Source organism: Canis lupus (assembly GCF_048164855.1).
Source record: "Canis lupus baileyi chromosome 36 unlocalized genomic scaffold, mCanLup2.hap1 SUPER_36_unloc_1, whole genome shotgun sequence".
NCBI classification, from domain to species: domain Eukaryota; kingdom Metazoa; phylum Chordata; class Mammalia; order Carnivora; family Canidae; genus Canis; species Canis lupus.
The window spans coordinates 420,722-441,054 of NW_027326453.1; the positions used below are offsets into that span (position 1 = coordinate 420,722).

Here is a 20,333-nt window from a genome sequence, read left to right on the forward strand (position 1 = left end):
TTTCTTAAAATAAGACAACAATGAAGTTTGCCTCATCAGTTGACTTCCTTTCAAGGACAGTTTCCATTTAACACATGTACTGTTTGATAGCATTTTTTTTTTTTTAAAGATTTTATTTATTTATTCATGATAGTCACAGAGAGAGAGAGAGAGAGAGAGAGAGAGGCAGAGACACAGGCAGAGGGAGAAGCAGGCTCCATGCACCGGGAGCCCGACGTGGGATCCGATCCCGGGTCTCCAGGATCGCGCCCTGGGCCAAAGGCAGGCGCCAAACCGCTGCGCCACCCAGGGATCCCTGTTTGATAGCATTTTAATCCACATGAGAACTCTTTAAAAAATGGAATCTGCCATCTCAAACCCTGCCCCACCTTTATCAGCTAAGTTTATATAGTGTTCTAAATCTTTTGTTGTCATTTCAATACTCTACACGAGTGTCTTCATCAGGAGCAGATCTATCTTAAGAAACCACTTTCTTTTTTCATCTGTAAGAAGCAACTCCTCATCTGGGCAAGTTTTATCATGTGAATGCAGCTGTTTAATCATGTCTTCAGACTCTATTTCTATTTCTAGTTCTTTTGCATTTTTCAACACATTTGCAGTTATGTACTCCATTGATGACTTGAAGTACTCAAAGTTGTCCATGAGAGTTGGAATCAACATCTTCCAAACCCTTGTTCATTTTGATATTTTGACCTCTTCTATGAATCATGAATGTTCTTAATAGCATCTAGAATGGTGAATACTTTCCAGAACTTTGCCCAGATCTATGAAAGGAATCACTGTTTATGGTGGCTATAGCCATACAAAATGTATTTCTTAAATAATAAGACTTGAAAGTCAAAATGACTCCTAGATTCATGGGCTACAGAATGGATTATGCCTTAGGCGGCAACCTCAATCTCTGTTCATTTCCATCAGAAGTCTTGGGTGACCAGGTTTATTGTCAATGAGCAGTAATATTTGGGATGGATTTTTTTCTGAGCAGTAGGTCTCAACAGTGGGCTTAATATATTCGGTAAACCATGTTGTAAACAAATGTGCTGTCATACAGATTTGTTATTCCTTTTATAGAGTTAAAGCAGAATAGATTTAGCATAATTCTTAGGGGCTATAGGATTTTTGGTTTGGTCAATGAGTATTGGCCTAACCTTTGTTACCAGCTGCATTAGTTTCTAACAAGAGAGTCAATCTGTGCTTTGAAGCTTTGAAGCTTTGAAGCTTTGAAGCCAGGCATTGACTTCTCTCTAGCTATGAGAGTCCTAGATGGCATCTTTTTCCTATATAAGGCTGTTTTGAAAATTGAAAACCCGTTGTTTGGTATAACCACTTTCATTAATTATTTTGACTAGATCTTCTGGATAACTTGATGCAGCTTCTACATCAGTACTTGCTGCTTCATCTTACACTTTTATGTTATAGAGATGGTTTCTTAAACGTCATGAGCCAACCTCTGCTAGTTTCCTGCTTTTCTTTTGTATTGTCCTCACCTCTCTCACTCTTCATGGAACAGAAGAGAGTTAGGTCCCTGCTCTGCATTAAGCTTTGACTTAAGGGTAAGCTGTGACTGGAACTTTCTCCATATTAACAGTAAGGGTGCTTGACTTTCTTATCATTCATGTGTTCACTGGAGTAGTACTTTTAATTTCCTTCAAGAACTTTTCCTTTACATTCACAACTTGGCTAACTGGCAGAAGAGGCATAGGTATCTAGGCTCTGAGCACACTTTCCTCATTAAGCTTAACCATTTCTAGCTTTTGAGTGAAAGAGAAGTATGTGATTCTTCTTTTCACTTGATCACATAGAGACCATTGTAGGGTTATTAATTGGCCTAATTTTAACATTGTTGTGTTACAGAGAATAGGGAGGCCCAAGGAGAGGGAGAGAGATGGTGGAACTGCTGGTCGTTGGAGCAATCAGAACACACACAACATTTGTCAATTAAATTCAAACTTCTGTCTTATATGGTTGCAGTTTGCGGCAACTCAAAACAATTATAAATAGTAAAAGCAAGGATCACTGTTCAAAGTTTACCATAATGATCATAACAATAATAAAAAAGTTTGAAATACTGCAAGAATTACCAAAATGTGATACACAGACATAAAATGAACAAATGCAGTTGGCAGAATGGTGCTGATAGATTTGCTTGACACAGGGTTGCTACAAACCTTCAATTGGTCAAAAACCCAGTATCTGGGAAGAACAGTGAAACAAGGTATGTCTGTATTACTTCCACACATTTTCAACAGACTCTTCTGGACAAGTGGTCCTGCCTAAATTAGGAACTGCTGTTTCGCAGTTTACTGATTTGTACTCACGATATTAACCAACATGTACCAATCAAAATGCAAAATGTCTAAATCTTTTTAATAATGTAAATTATTACAGTAATTCCATCTTTCACCTAATTTTTCATCATGCCTCTTCATTACTCCCTATATATTTTTTTTGAAAAAGAGACTTTATTTAATAGAGTAGTTTTTTAGGTTCACTACAAAATTGAGTGGAAAGTACAGAGAGTTCTCATATAGCCCCTGTCCAGATGTGCTGCCTCCACTATCAAAATCAAGTTGAGGACATTTCCCTCTATTCCTAGTTGGCTGAGAGTTTTCATCATGAATGAGTATTGGATTTTTTCAAGTGCTTTTCCTGCATCTATTGATTTGATCATGTGATTTTTCTTCTTAGCCTGTTAATGTGATAGATAAATAGATTTTCAGATATTGACCCAGCCTGGCCCACTTGGAATACATCATCCTGTACCATTTTTTTACCCAAATGCTCAACTATAGGTAGGCCTTGTGATTTTTTTTTTTTGTCTTTACAATTCTATGTTCAAAGCTCCTTTAAAGGATTCTATTTGTATGCATTAGGTTTTTTAAAAGATTCATTCATTCATTCATTCATTTGAGAGAGAGGGAGAGAGCACAGTGAACATGAGCGGAGGGGGGGGGGCGCGGGGGGGGCAGAGGTCTCCCTGTTGAATAGGGAATCTGACTTTGGGCTGGATCCTAGGATCCTGGGATCATGAGCTGAGTTGAAGGCAGATGTTTAAGCCACCCACGTGACCCTAAACATGTTTTTTTGTTTGTTTTGACCCAAACGTGTTTTAACTTAAATTTCTTCACATATAAAATGAAGAGATTGAACTATTAAAACTAAACTTCTTCTTGTTTATTTCTATGACTCATGACTAGAATATTTAAGCTATTATTACCAAAAAGCCCACCATTAAAAATTTTTATTGTGAAATATTTCAAACATACATTCAGAGACAGATATTGAAGACCAAGATTTAGCAAGTAGTACATCTTGTCATATTTGCACTTGATTTGCTTTAAAAATGTATGTGTGCATGTATTAGGTTAGTTAAAGCTTCATTCTGTAATTATATTTCTTTTCATCCTTTCCAAAACTGATCACTGTCCTGAAGTTGGTATGAATCATTTTTTAAAAATTATACCTACAGTTTTAGTACATAACGTATGCATCCATAAACAACCTACATTATTTTGGGTTATTTTACTTCATCTAAATGATATCATACTGCATAATGTTTTCAAAAACATTTTTTTGAAAAGTTACATGGAGATGGAGTGCTTGAGTAGCTCAGTTGGTTAAACGTCTGACTCTTGGTTTCAGCTCAGGTCATGATCTTAGGGTCCTGAGATCGAGCCTTGAATCAGGCTCCGTGCTCAGAGACGAATTTGCTTGAGGATTCTCTCCCTCTTCCTGTACCCCTGCCCTGCTCATACTCACTATACACTCTCTCTCTAAAACAATTAAATAAATCTTTAAGAAAATTACATGGAGGGTAAGATTAATATTCCCATATTTGGGAACTAATTGAATTATACAAATATCCTTCTATTGTCAAATTAGGATATTAAATTTTTGGGGGGTACAGATTAAGACACTGAAGCAAGTAGGGAAATTGGGATATGAATTCTGGTTCACCCAACTCTGAACCCCCCATGTCTCATTACATACTAGGCTGCTTACATTCCTTTCTTGATGATGCCAGGATTGAATGACTACTGCAACTTCTCACTTAGGTATTTGGCTTAATTTTGGGTATTGTTCAAAACAATAAAGAATAGTGGTCTCTTTTTCAACATCAAAAAATTTTGTAACATCCACTTTTCAGAATCTTTAGATTTAGAAAATATGTAATGATAAACTTTGGAAGGATACCTAAATAATTTAGTTAAGAATAGTGGTTTCCTGAGGTAGGAAGAAGGTAACAGTAAAATAGGCAAATGGAAACAAAGGCATGAGTGAAGCTTTTCACTGTATATCTTTATATTTCTATATTTTAAACCATGTGTAAAGCATTGCCTGCTCAAAAAAGGCTTTAGAGAGAAAAAAGATATGTAATCACAGAATTTACGCATACTTTAAAATGGGATTTATTACTCATAATGGCTCCTAGTATATTTGCAAATCAGTAATGCCTATATCTGTGGACAACACATTCATTCAGTTCACAGATGATGCTTGATAAACAAGTGTACCTGCTGCAGACCCCATGGAACAATTCTGGAGTACCCACTGGTTGAAATCTAGTGGTTTAGTAACTGTGTTTCTGGGCCCATCTAGAGCCAAACTTACTTAATGATTCTTAACATTTACTAAATTTGACCTTACATGATATGATGAAAAGCAGTTTACTGAGAAATGAATTGTGACCATAATTTTATCAAAATAACAAAATAATTGAAGGGTAATTTTTCCAGTTAGTATTTTATGGTGCAACAGCAAGGCTGTTTTGAAAACATGTGTTTCTTTGGGCATTTTACCGTTTTTATACTTAAATGCTTTGTTAGGTATGTAAATTGATCCTTGAAAATACTTTTTAACCAAATATCCTTCAAAACATTGCTGTAGGTAGAGTATTATCATTAAAATGTAAGAAGAAAAAGCCCTTTTGGGATGCCTGGGTGGCTCAGCAGTTGAGTGTCTGTCTTTGGCTCAGGGCATGATCCCGGAGTCCCAGGATCGAGTCCCACATCGGGCTCCCTGCCATGGAGCCTGCTTCTCCTTCCACCTGTGCCTCTGCTTCTCTCTCTGTCTCCTCTCTGTGTATTCTCATGAATAAATAATAAAATTAAAAAAATAAAAATAAAAATCTAGGGCAGCCCCAGTGGCTCAGTGGTTTAGCGCTGCCTTCGGCCCTGGGCTGGTTCCTGGGGATCTGAGATTGAGTCCTGAATTGGGCTCCCTACATGGAACCTGTTTCTCCCTCTACCTGTATCTCGGCCTCTCTCTCTCTCTCTCTCTCTGTGTGTCTCTCATGAATAAATAAACAAAAAATCTTAAAAAAAAATAAAAATCTAAATTCACCTGAAACTAATAATACACTATATGTTAACTAACTGGAATTAATTAATTTATAAAAGATTTTATTTATTTATTCATGAGAGGCAGAAAGAGAGGGGGAGAGAGAGAGAGAGAGACAGAGAGAGACAGAGACAGAGACAGAGACACAGGCAGAGGGAGAAGCAGACTCCATGCGGGGAGCCTGATGTAGGACTTGATCCCAGGACTCCAGGATCACGCCCTGAGCCAAAGGCAGATGTTCAACCGCTGAGCCACCCAGGCATCCCAACTAACTGGAGTTTAAATAAAAACTTGAAACTACAAAAAAATTAAGTAAAATTATGAAATAATAAAAAGAAATCTAATTTTTTCTAGTAAGTTAGCCAAATAGCTGTTTAGAAGACATTCTAGAATCAGAGAAACATTGGTTTGAATCTTTTTTTTTTTTTAAGATTTTATTTATTCATGAGAGACACAGAGAAACGGAGACATAGGCCGAAGCAAAAACAGACTTCCTGCGGGGAGCCCGATGCAGGACTCAATCTCAGGACCTTGGGATCACAACCTGAGCCGAAGGCAGACCCTCAACCACTGAGCCACCTAGGTGCCCTGATTTGAATCTTTACCCTGATACATATCAGCTGGGTGATTTGGGATAACTTCCTTATCCTTAGTATCCTTCTTTGTAGAATTGAAATGATAATCTATCAAGATTATTGGGAGGATTACCAAGATCTCAACTATAATTTCGATTTAACAGTTAAATGTATGTTTTTTTCTCTCAAGATAATGGATGTATATTATAATTTAAGGAGGTTAGTTTGTTTTTTAGGATGAAATTTTTGGTAATGCTGCAAGAAGAATTCTGCTTAGCTAGCTTTATATTTTGAAATGCAATGTGGAAGTACTATCAAGTTAGAATTGATTTTGACATTCTAGATTTATCATTGGCTAGATTTTATTTTATTTTATTATTTTATTTTATTTTATTATTATGTTTTACCTTGCCTTGCCAATATTTAGGCAGGAATTGATTGAAAATGGTTGATGGGGCACCTGGGTGGCTCAGTTGGTTAAGCACCTGCCTTCGCCTCAGGTCATGATCCTAGGGTCATGGGATTGAGCCCCAGGTAGGGCTCCCTGCTCAGGGGGAAGCTTACTTCTCCCTTTCCTTCTGCCTGCCCCCCCCCCCCCACTTGTGTTTTCTCTCTGAAATAAATAAAATCTTTTTATTTTTTATTTTTTATTTTTTTATTTTTATTTTTTTAAAGATTTTATTTATTTATTCATGATAGTCACAGAGAGAGAGAGAGAGAGAGAGGCAGAGACACAGGCAGAGGGAGAGGCAGGCCTCATGCAGGGAGCCCGATGTGGGATTCGATCCTGGGTCTCCAGGATCACGCCCTGGGCCAAAGGCAGGCGCTAAACCACTGCACCACCCAGGGATCCCAATAAAATCTTTTTAAAAAAGAGAAAGTGGTAGACAGATTTTCATTGTTTCATTATAACTGTTCCTATTAATCCTGGCTAGAGAGGCAGATGAATAAAAATGGCAGTTCTTCTTCCATTGGAAATAAAGCACTTGTACATTTTAATAGCTAATGAGGGCAGAATTGGTTGAACATAAGCTAGAGACTGGCATTTATTGTGGTATTCTTACCAACTTCTGATATAGCCATAGAAGTTTTTAAGTTTGGGATAAATGCTTCATGACATTGACTTCCTTTATGGCCACTGTCTTAGAAATATACTCAGTATCACTATCTAAGAAGCATTAAATATGAGCCAGCTAATTTTTAGAACTAAATTTCATTTGAGTTGAAGGGAACACATGAAAAACCTTTTTTTGACATAAAAGAAATGGATAGATATAAACACAATGCAGGATCAGGTGTTCCATTCATTAGATTTACTTTGTAGACATGACTTTGAAGAGTGAACCTGGTTTATGTTAAGAATGTTTTATAGTATGGGATCCCTGGGTGGCGCAGCGGTTTGGCGCCTGCCTTTGGCCCAGGGCGCGATCCTGGAGACCCGGGATCGAATCCCACATCGGGCTCCCGGTGCATGGAGCCTGCTTCTCCCTCTGCCTGTGTCTCTGCCTCTCTCTCTCTCTCTCTATGTGACTATCATAAATAAATAAAATTTAAAAAAAAAAAAAAAAAAAAAAAAAAAAAAAAAAAGAATGTTTTATAGTAGATTTTTCTGTGCTCCAGGTTTTATTTTTGTGATACTTAGGGCTTGTATAATGGAATTGAGTATTTGTAAGATTGCATCTCTCTGAGGAAATTGGTGTACCGAATATTTGTGGTTACAAGAAAAAGATTAATGCGTGGAGGAGATTAAAGAGACGAATGGAGGGGATCCCTGGGTGGCGCAGCGGTTTGGAGCCTGCCTTTGTCCCAGGGCGCGATCCTGGAGACCCGGGATCGAATCCCATGTCGGGCTCCTGGTGCATGGAGCCTGCTTCTCCCTCTGCCCGTGTCTCTGCCTCTCTCTCTCTCTGTGACTATCATAAATTAAAAAAAAAAAAAAAAAAAAGACAAATGGAGTGTGAGAAGGATAACGTATATGGGTTGATGTTTTGGTCTGTAAGTATCACTGAATATTACAAAATTAAAGATGTTTTAAGATGCATGTAATTCTGCAGTAAGTGAATGGAACAAGCACTTAGTATTGATTGCATTTGATTTTTTTCTCCCATAAATTATGGGTAAACTAATAAAAATTATCCCAAGTATAAAATCGAATTTTCTCATATGAACTATTTATAGTTAATTCTTTGACATGCTATAAATTAATAAATATTCTACCATCAAAAGATTAGACCATTCAGTCACCTTTTGGATATGATTTGATAGGTGTGGCCACAAGAACTGTCACCCTTCTCTCATATTCTTCTGTGGCTGGCCACAAAAATCCTCACTCACCCTTCTCTCACATCCTTAAAAATCATCCATATTCATTTACTTTGTTCCTGAATTGTCTTCAGCAGAAATTTCTTTTTGAGACAAAGCATTGTATTTTTCAGAAGTCCACCTGTAAAAAAATTAATAAACTTTATTTTTGAGAGCAGTCTTAAGTACACAACAAAATGAAGTAGCAAATAGAGTTCCCATATATCCCCATCCCTACACAAGCAGAGCTGCCCCCCCATTGATATTTGCACCTGTGTGATAACATTTGTTAAAACTGATGAACCTACAGATAACCATCATCATTTGGAGTCCACAGTTTCCTCATAGGTTCATTTTTGGTATTGTATATTCTATGGACAAATATATAATGACATTATCCACCATCATGGTATCATATAGAAGAATTGTATTGCCCTAAAAGTCCTCTGCTCTGCTCATTCGTCCCTCCCTTCCCCCCAACTCCTAGCAATCACAGCAAAATTCACTTTTTACTGTCTCCATAGTTTTGCCTTTTCCTTTTTTTTTTTTTTTTTTTTTTTAAGATTTTACTTCTTCATGAGAGACACAGAGAGAGAGAATGAGAGAGAGGCAGAGACATAGGCAGAGAGAGAAGCAGGCTGCATGCAGGGAGCCTGATGTGGGACTCGATCCTGGGACACCAGGACCATGCCCTGGGCCAAAGTCAGATGCTTAACCGCTGAGCCATCCAGGGATCCCCCTAGTTTTGCCTTTTCCAAAATGTCATGTAAGTTGGAATCATATAGTTTGTAGCCTTTTCAGATTGGCTTCTTTCACTTTCAGGCTTTCTCCATGTCGTTTATCCATTCTTCAGGTGAGAGGCATTTGGGTTATACATAGTTTTGGGTGACTACAAGTAAAGTCACCATAAGGATTTAGATAAAAGGTTTTGTGTCAACATAAATTTTTATTACATTTAGGTCAATACCTAGGAGTGGGGTTACTGAGTAAAATGTTAAGTTAAACAGACATAAGTTTTCCACAGTGGCTATACCATTTTGCATTTTCATCAGAATTGTTTTTCCACCTGTGTCAGCATCCTTGGCCACCTGTGTCAGCATCCTTGGCAGTACTTGGTATTGTCAAGAGTTTACTGTTTATTTTTAACTTTTAGTTATTTTAATAGATGTGCAGTACTATTTTATGTAGTTTTAATTTGCAAATTTAAATTGAATTCACATTTTTCATGTGAAAACCTATTTGTCAAATGTGTGTTTATTTTTAATGCAGAGGAAAGCAAATAGAGATAAAGATGGATGGATCAGTCTTGTCCTTGGCAAGCTTCTAGGAAAACCTGGCCAGCAGAAGTTTCTACATTAAAGGGCCCTGGGTGTCCAGGGAAAGAGGGCATACTTTGCCTATTTGACCTTATTACAAAGGACTAGGCTTTGTTTAAACAACAACAAAACCACCCCACAACTGGAGTCTCTCATTTCAGATATTTAATGCCATAATTAGCTGGTATTTATTTTGCCACATTTTACTTTGTTTATAGTAAGGAATACTGCTTGATGGCTCTTTAAACCAAGATTTAAAAAAAAAAAAAAAACTAAACCAAGATTTTATAGTACAAGTCAGTTTCTGCCAATACTAGAAGTACTTGAATGTTTTGTAAGCTTTTAATGAACAAATGTATATGATGGGGCATAATGTATGTGTTCTGTCTTAATGTCAAGTTCCTTTTTGTAGACACCATACTTTATCTTTCTAGAATATTATTTTTGTTTTACTTTTTTAAAAAAGATTTTTATTTATTTATTCATGAGAGAGACACACACACACACACAGAGGCAGAGACACAGGCAGAGGGAGAAGCAGGCTCCATGCAGGGAGCCGGACGTGGGACTCAATCACAGGTCTCCAGGATCACAACCCGGACCAAAGGTGGCGCCAAACTGCTGAGCCACCCCGGGCTGCCCTCTTGTTTTACTTTTAATAAACAAGACTCCTATTAAAACCTTTACACAAATGTGTATAGCAGTTTTATTTCTGATAGCCAAAAACTGAAAACTACTCAAATGACCTTTCTAAAGGGTGGAAAGTTAGATAGTGGTACATCCATACCATCCATGGAATAATATTCTATAAAAAGTAATGAACTGTTGATACATGCAACAACTAGGATGAACTTCAAGGACAAATTGCTCAGTTAAAAAAGCCAGCCTCAAAAGGATATGTATAGCATTATTCTATTTATATAACAGTTGAGAATTAGCATAATTACCAAACTGGAGAACAGATTAGTGATTACTATATTTTAGGAAGGGAGACAAACGGATGGTAATTATAAATGGTTAACATGAGGGAGTCTTGTGATAGTACAGTTGAATATTTTAATTTTGTTTTTTTTTTTTTTTGAATATTTTAATTTTGATAGAATGTAACAGAATTGCATAGATTTGCAGTCACATACACAGATTATTACATGTATAACCGATCAGATCTGAATAAGCTCTATGAATTGTCCTAATGTCAGTATCTTGACTTTTGTATTGTGAGGTGATTGTGTGGAATGTTTGCACTGCAAACATTGAGAGAGGCATTAGACTTCACCCTACATTTCTTTCCAACTATCTATGAATCTATAATGATTTCAAAATAAAAATTTTTCAACCTAAAAATAATTAATAAATGCAAATATTCTTGTTTTTGAAATGTGTAAGTAATACAAGGATAAGTTTTCATGAAAATTCAAATAATGTAAGACTATTTAGTAAAAAGGAAAAGGGCAAATAGTTAATATTTTCAGAGTAGCAGTTTTTTTCTTTCTCTTTTCCCCTCATAAACATAAATAAGTATAATGATGTTGCTGATTTATATCTGTAATGATAATTAACTGATGCAGACATGATAAAACTATGCCATATCTTTAACCCCTACTTTCTTAGTAGTGTTGTATCATAGAGTGGCAAATTCAAGAGAGCTGAGTATTTCAGACATACTATATCTGTTCCTGGAAATTAAATGCTGCATTGGATTAGCAAATGCTGATGCAGGAACCATATGTAAACAGAAAATGATGACTTTATCCTCAGTAATTTGGATGTATATGTGGGGGAAAATAACAATATTGCTTTTACATTCATAGTATTTTTACAGCTTCATTTATTGTAGAATGGTAGAAGAACTAGATGAGTATTGCCTAGATTTTGTAACCTTTGAATGAGAATATGATACTGAGTACAAGATACATTGATATGAAAACTGTCCTTAATACTACAGGGGGTTTGTGCCATACAGAATGAGTTAAGTAAACCTGATCTTGTTACAGGAACACATTAACTTAGCCTCCAGCTTGGTGTGAGAGATATGTATGTTAACAGATAAAATATAATTCTAAAGTAGATAAGAATAAAGAGCTTTGGTAGTAAGTTTGCAGAGTTCACTAAAGAGTAGGAAAAATGACATTGAGACTTTACACATATTGGAAACTTATGTATTAAGGTCAAAAAAGGCCTTACCATGTTAGTGGGAACCAAGAATGGAGGAGTGGGATCAATGGCAAGAGGTTGAGTGGATCCCAGGACTGACTTACTCATGAAGCATAGGGTAGGGTATAGGGCCCACAGTATTTCTGGAGGCCGTTGATAATTTCTTTCAAAATCAAAAGGAAAAAATAAACTTTTAGATTGAAGAAAATGTCTTAACATCTAATATTAATATATTTTCTTTATACAATGCAGTTACAAAATATAATTTTAAATATTTTATTAATAGAGGAAGAGGCCCATGAAAAAAAATAGTTCCTAGTGCCTACAAAAGTGATCATGCAGCTCTGTTGGTTCTTGATTATTAAAGATCTCACATATTAACTGAAGAGTTTGGATTTAATTCTATTTTTTTTAACTTTATTTAAATCCAATTAATTAACATACAATGTATTATTGGTTTCAGAGGTAGAGGTCAGTGATTCACCAGTGCTCGTTACATCATGTACCCTCCCTAATGTCCATCACCCAGTTACCCTATACCCCCACAACCCCCTCCAGTGACCCTCAGTTTTTTCCCTATGATTAAGAGTCTCTTATGATATATCTCCCTCTTTGATTTCATCTTATTTTTTCCTCTCTTTCCCTATGATCTCTGTTTTTGTTTCTTAATTTTTCACATATAAGTGAGATCATATGAGAATTGTTTTTCTCTGATTAACTTATTTCATGGAGTATAATACCTTCTACTTCCATCCACATCGTTGCAAATGGCAAGATTTCTTTTCTGTTTTTGAAAGCTGAGTAGTATTCCATTCCGCATCTTCTTTATCCATTCATCTGTCAATGGACATCTGGACTCTTTCCATACTCTGGCTTTTGTGGATATTGCTGCTATAAATAAGGGGTGCAGGTGCCCCTTCGGATCACTATGTTTGTATCTTTGGGGTAAATACCCAGTAGTGCAATTGCTGGGTCGTAGTGTAGCTCTATCTTCAACTTTTTGAGGAACCTCCATACTGTTTTCCAGAGTGGCTGTACCAGCCTGCATTCCCACCAACAGTGTACAAGGGTTCCTCCGCATCCTCACCAACATCTGTCATTTCCTGACTTGTTAGTTTTAGCCATTCTGACTGGTTTGAGGTGGTATCTCATTGTGGTTTTGATGTGTATTTCCCTGATGCTCAGTGATATTGAACATTTTTTCATGTGTCTGTTGGCCATTTCTATGTCTTCTTTGGAGAAATGTCTGTCATATCTTCTGCACATTTCCAGATTGGATTATTTGTTCTTTGGGTGTTGAGTTTGAGAAGTTCTTTATAGATTTTGGACAGTAACCCTTTATCTGGCGTGTCACTTGCAAATATCTTCTCCCATTCTGTCGGTTGTCTTTTGGTTTTATCAGCTGTTTCCTCTGCTGTGCAAAAGCTTTTTATCTTGATGAAGTAGTTCATTTTTGCTTTTGTTTTCCTTGCCTTTGGAGACATGTCTAGTAAGAAGTTGCTGCAGCCGAGGTCACAGAGGTTGCTGCCTGTGTTCTCCTCTATGATTTTGATGGATTCCTGTCTCACATTTAGGTCTTTCTGGATTTAATTCTAGAACATTAGAGACAGATTTTAAGCATAAAGATAAGTTCTATCTTTTATGAAGATACTTCTGTCAGCAGTTTGTATGAGACTATTTACAGTTTAATGTAGTTACATTAAATCAAAATTGTTGTAGTGCTTATTATAACCAAATATCACCTGTTTAAAATGAGGAGAGCCATTTAAAAAAATACTTTATTTATTTGAGACAGAGGGAGAATGCATGAGCTGAGGACAAGGAGAGGCAGAGGGAGAGAAGTCGACCTTCCACTGAGTGAGGAGCCTGTCAGGGCTTAATCTCACAACCCTGAGATCATGACCTTAGCCAAAATCAAGAGTCAGATGCTTAACCAACTGAGCGACCCAGGTGCCCCAAAGAGAACAATTTTTTTTTAAAGATTTTATTTATCCATTCATGAGAGACAAAGACAGAGGCAGAGACACAGGCAGAGGGAGAAGCAGGCTCCATGCAGGGAGCGCAACGTGGAACGCAATCCCAGGTCTCCAGGATCCACCTTGGGCTGAAGGCGGCACTAAACTGCTGAGCCACCCAGGCTGCCCCAAGGAGAACAATTTTTTTGAAGACCCATGTCTAATTACTGTACTGGTTAAGGATGTCCCTTAAAAAACATTGACCTGGGGATCCCTGGGTGGCTCAGCGGTTTAGCGCCTGCCTTTGGCCCAGGGCTTGATCCTGGAGTCCTGGGATCGAGTCCTGCATCGGGCTTCCTGCATGGAGCCTCCTTTTCCCTCTGCCTCTGTCTCTGCCTCCCCTTCCCCTGTCTATCATGAATAAATAAATAAAATCTTTAAAAAGAAAAAAAAAGACATTGACTATAATGACCATACTTGACTGATCAAAATTTGTCTAGCTGTTGACAAATTTAGAACATCTACACATAAATGATCAAGTCTATATATGTGATCTGTGGCAATATAATACTAGGATGTACTATTTCTCTTTGAAATCTTTACTTCATCCCTATTTTTCTATATTATTTATGAAGAATTCCTAGCTTTATACAGAAATATTGTTGATACTGATCTCAAGAAATAGCATTTTAAAAAAGATTTATTTATACATCTTTTTATTTTTTAAATTTAAATTCAATTAATTAACATATAATGTATTATTAGTTTCAGGGGTAGAGGTCAGTGATACATCAGTCTTATATAATACTCAGTGCTTACATCATATGTCCTCCTTAATGTCCATCACCCAGATATTTCATCCCCCCTACCCCTCTCCCGTCCAGCAACCCTCAGTTTCAACAAATAGCGTTTTAAAAGCTACAAATACTGTTTTATAAAATGGATTTTTCTTCATGTTGACCAAGGTAGTTTAGTTAGAATTCTTGCTAGTATACCTTTATATTTTATAAAAATTCCTAAATCATAATATAAAAGAGTTACTCTTAAAATAGCAAATTATAATTGGTCTATACTAATGCCATCGTCATGAAATAATTCCTTAAAAGTAGACTGATGAAATAAATTATTTAGTAAAAACTCAGAGATATTAAAGATATGATTAACTTCCCTCTAATTTATAACTTTATTGTTTTGACATTCGATTCAGCTTAGTTGGTAGGGGTGGGGCATGAAAGAGAGAGACTACGAGAGTTGGATTTGTTTTTTGTCTTTCTATAAGGAGAATTTTAGGTTTCAATCATCAAATTATTTAATAATGGCACTAAAAAATTTACACATATTCAGGCCTTTAGCCATATTAGGCCTTTGTAATTGTAAAGGAAATCTAAGAAGAGCAAAAAATTTTCTTTTAACATCTTTTTTTTTTTTTTTTTACGAAGGTATATCTTTTCTTTTTATTTTTAAAGTAAATAGGCAATTTTATTTGTGATTTCTCTACTTCCAGGTACAGTTAAATCTGTTAATGAACTCAGTATTCAATACAAAATTCTAGTAAAAATATTTGATAATAGAGGGAGAGGAGAGGAAAAAATAGGATATCTTGGTTATGGAAAACTAGAGTTATTGAGTTCATAAATTCTGACCTTTGTGATAATCAAGACAAAAATGGAAATAGATTGAATTGTGTAACTTCAGTGTGTGGTAGTAGGTAAGGAGCACTTAACCTGAATCAAAAAAGATAGGGGGGAGGGGTCCCACCTAATTGGCTCGTTTAGAAGAACATGCAACTTTTGATCCTCAGGGTTATGAGTTTGAGCCCCATATTGGGTGTTGAGATTACTAAAAAAAAAAAAAAAATTAAAAAAAATTTTGAAATGGGATGGGACCGGAAAAAGGAATTATGCCTTAATGATATGCATTTTATATCTGTATTACAGAGTTTTTGGTTGTAGTTTGAATCAGTTAAGTATGAATCTTGGTGTTGTATCTGCTTTATATGTAGAAATATATTTGGTTTTAATCTTTATATTCATTTGGTAAAGTTTGCAGTTAGGATAATCTAAGGAAATACTGTGTACACAATATTAAATGTATAAGATAAATAAATATAATTAAACTTGTCATTAAATGAATTTGAATATGTGGCTACATATTGCAGAAAAATGGTTGAATCGTAATTAGGTGATATCCTAGAATTAGTTTTATAAATAGGCTGTACTATATTTTTTGGCTATTTAGTTGATATAAGTACAAAACTGCCTGAAATGGTTTTAAATGTGGAAATCAAGTTGCATTTATTTTTTTAGAATTACTCTCTGTGATTACTGAATTCAGTAATTACTGTCCATCTCCAAGCAGACCATGTAAGATGCGTGAAGGGTGGAACTCTATATTATCTACTTGTGAATGTCCTATTTGCCTAGCCCAAAACATTGAAGGTGCTTTCTCTTGTAATAAATATGACAGGTGTATGTGTCTAAATGGATTTGGGCATATAGTTCTTGGCTCTTGCATTTCTTCTCCAGGGTTTGGTCCTTAATTTTTTAGGTTCAGAAACATTATTTTCATACATCATCTCCAGTGCTAAGGATAAGATACATATCCAAAATGAAGAAATAAATCAGAAGCCCATGAGGAATATATCTATTGGCCACCTGTATTAGACTGTTATTCTAGCTAGTCAAACATTAGTAAAGTCAACTTCAAGAAACCAAATAAAGATCAGTTGTTGCTTTTGATAACAACAAATAAAATTTCTTTAGTATTCTCAGCAGTGTTGATAAATATTTGTTAGCTGATAAATATGTGGCAAATATTCTATTGAAATTAGGTAAATCAAAAAAAAAAAAGAAATTAGGTAAATCAGGTTTTGTATATGGAAAAAGAGCATTGAAAGTACATTGGTTGTCCCTTCAGCATAAAGTGTGATTGAGCATTTCTGTTTCTGGTTTTTATATTGATATTTTTAATAATAGAAAGTAATTTTCTTTTTGCCCACTAATATTCTTAGTTTTTTAAAAATATTTTATGTATTTATTCATGAGAGACACAGAGAGATAGAGAGGCAGAGACATAGGCAGAGGGAGAAGCAGGCTCCATGCAGGGAGTCCGATGTGGGACTTGATCCCAGGACTCCAAGATCTCGCCCTGAGCTGAAGGCAGATGCTTAACCATTGAGCCACCCAGGGGTTCCAATGTTCTTAGTTTTTAAAATAAATTTACTAAGGTATACTTTATATACCATGAAATTCACTCATTTTAGGTGACCAATTATTTTTTTTTTATAAATGTACAGAGTTGTGCAGCCATTACCACAATCTAATTTTAGAACGTTTCCATCTGCCCAAAAAGAAACCATGTACCCACTGGTAGTTACTCTCATCTTCTTTAGTTTACTATGCCCAATGATGTATGTTTATCTTTCTGCACCTGGCTATAAAATATGATAAAAATTAATACTGGAAATTTTCTAAAATTATTTAGCCCTCTAGGATTGTTAATTTGTTTGAAGTTTTGATAATTTAGAGCATAGAATTTTAAAATTATGTTTCTTTATTCAGATGCCTAAATTATTTAATAGGAGAGTAGTGAGAATAATTTGTGTAAGGAGGGATTGCTTTTGGGAAATCAGTTTTCAAGTTTGTTTCTTGTTTGGAGGTGACAAATTAATTAATGAGCAGAAAGAAATTATTGAATAAATATAAAATTACACATGTATTCAAGCCTTGTTAGAGATTTAGTAGGAAAATTTACAGTGCCTTTCAAAAAGACTAAGATTTTATTTAATAATGTTTTGCTAATAACATTATCATAAAATTAAATTTGTCATTCTTTTATTTATTTTAGCTTCTCAGAACCAGGAACGTCTATGTGCATTTAAAGATCCATATCAACAAGACCTTGGGATAGGTGAGAGTCGAATCTCTCATGAAAATGGAACGATATTATGCTCAAAAGGTAGCACTTGCTATGGCCTTTGGGAGAAATCAAAAGGGGATATAAATCTCGTAAAGCAAGGCAAGTAACACTTTTCTTACCTGAAATAACTTGGTGTTTCATATACTTGAAGTTTATCTAAAAAGGGCCTGGATGTAGATTAAAACCTTTTCCAGGAAAACAATAGGTTTTAAAATATATATCCATGTATATACTCATATTAGGCCCAAATTTGTAAAGGGTAATAGGTTTTTAGCTTATTTTAATAACATTTTTCTTATTACATTGTTAATAATATGTCCTCATTATTCAAAGTTTAGAAACTAGAGAACTGTAAGAATTTTATACTCTTAAAAACTCTTACATATTAATTTATTCCCTGCAAGTATATTTTTAATGGATCTCTATTTTTATATGTATGTGTACTTATTTTTCAAAATTTAGGATGATTCTGTATGTATAAACAATTTCATACCCAATTTTTCTTATCTTATATTGTGAATATTTTCCTATGTCTTTAAATATACTTTGAAAACATTTTTCATCTCTGTACAATATTTCATTATATACACGTATACATGCAATTTACGTACACATTACTCTTTTGTTGAACATTATATTATGTTCTGGTTTACTAAAAAGCAAAATGCTTCAGTGACATTTTGAACATAGATCTTTGATTGTATCTGATTATTTCCTTGGAATAGATTGCTCAAGGTAGAATTATTAGATTATAAAGCATGAATATTTTAAAGGTTCTTTATGAAATCTTTATGAAATTAGAAAGTATTTCTAGAAATACTATACATTTACATTCTCTCTATGGAAGTGTTACCAAAATCTTATTATGATTGTATATTATTTTATTAAGCCTAGAACAACTTAATAGATACAGACAAAAAGGAAATCGTACTATTGCTTTAATAATAACTCTTAGATTAATGATGAGGTTAAGCATTTATTGGTGGCTTTTCTCCCCATGAAATGCTTGTTAGTACTGTCATTTTTTTGTTATTTAAAAGATGTGTGTTTCCTATTCTTTTGCAGGAGTAGTTTATAACTTATGTGTATTATGGACTTTGTCACATTGATTGCAGTTATTTCTTAGCCTGTTTTAATTTTGCTTATTAACCCCTAACTTGTTTACATTAATATCAATTTATAGGATGTTGGTCTCACATTGGAGATCCTCAGGAGTGTCACTATGAAGAATGTGTAGTGACTACTACTCCTCCCTCAATTCAGAATGGAACATACCGTTTCTGCTGCTGTAGCACAGACTTGTGTAATGTCAACTTTACTGAGAATTTTCCACCTCCAGACACAACGCCACTCAGTAAGTAGTTTAAATAACTTACTTTTCCTTGTTCATTCTTTTCTCTAAAGATGTGCAAATTTTAAAAATATATAAAAACATTAGGTTTGGCAGAACAAAAGGCAGAATTCAAACATCATCAGACTATATCTAGCTAACACCTAAAATCCAAATGAGGTACACAAGGATTTCCAAGATATCACTTGAGTACCAAATAAGTTTGATGATACTTTCTAATCCCTCTGAAGCTATACTTCCAACAGTACAAAAATATGTATGCATAGTGGTGCCTGGCTGGTTCGTTGATAGAGCATGCAACTCTTGATCACAGGGTCATGAGTTCAAGCCCCACATTGAACATAGAGCTAAATCTAAAAAAACCCCACATATGCAGAGGGTTATCCATTGCAGTATAATTTGTAACTGCAAAATATTGGATACTCTCTTAAGTATTCAGGAATAGATTAGTTAAAATATACTATGGTATATACATGTAATGGAGTACTGACTATATAAGAAAAAATGAGTAAGATCTCAATGAATTGGTATGTAGTAATTTCTAGAGATAATATTAGGTGAATAAAAAGCATATATATTGTGCCATCTTTTATGTAAGACAGAAAGCTTATCTTTACAAAAAGAAACAAAGGATAAACCAGAAAATAATGAAGTTGGTTATTTACAAGGGATAGGGAGAATGGAGTGGAAAGTATACATAAAGGAGTGAAAGAACTGGGACGTCTGCGTGGCTCAGCAGTTGAGGATCTGCTGTTGGCTCAGGGCATGATCCTGGGGTCCTGGGATTGATTCCCATATCAGGCTCCTCACAGGGAGCCTGCTTCTCCCTCTGCTATGTCTCCACCTCTCTCTGTGTCTCTCATGAATAAATAAAATCTTAAAAAAAAAAAAGGAATGAAAGAACTAATTAAGGATTTTACAAACAGAGTTTTGCTATATATACTCTTTTGGGCAAGGTGGGAGAATTGCAAACAAATACTAAACTCATTTAGGTTTGTTTTTTAGAAGCCTGGACAAAGCAATTATGAAACAATTGTAATAGAATTAAGAAATAAGTAGGGCAGCCCCGGGGGGGGGCTCAGCGGTTTAGCGCTGCCTTTAGCCCAGGGCCTGATCCTGGAGACCCGGGATCGAGTCCCACGTCGGGCTCCCTGCATGGAGCCTGCTTCTCCCTCTGCCTGTGTCTCTGGCTCTCTCTCTCTGTGTCTCGAATAAATAAATAAAATCTTTAAAAAAAGAAAAGAAAAGAAAAGAAAAGAAAAGAAAAGAAAAGAAAAGAAAAGAAAAGAAAAGAAAGAAAAGGAAAGAAAGAAAGAAAGAAAAGAAAGAAAAGAAAGAAAAAGAAAGAAGTAAATGGTGTTGTAAATGGTGTTGATGCACTTGGGAGCCAGAGCTCTTACTGAGGAAATAGACACTTGCAATT

At 35.4% G+C, this 20,333-nt stretch overlaps 1 long non-coding RNA gene across 1 annotated transcript in view; it reads left to right on the forward strand.

Annotated features, from left to right (window-relative positions):
- LOC140629671 (uncharacterized) overlaps positions 1-19,861 on the forward strand; it is a 110,142-nt gene extending 90,281 nt beyond the window's left edge. The window contains exons 2-3 of the long non-coding RNA XR_012027498.1: positions 17,488-17,658; positions 18,743-19,861. This is a non-coding gene — a long non-coding RNA (uncharacterized lncRNA). The remainder of the gene's footprint in view (positions 1-17,487; positions 17,659-18,742) is intronic.
- The last annotated feature ends 472 nt before the right edge of the window (positions 19,862-20,333 follow it).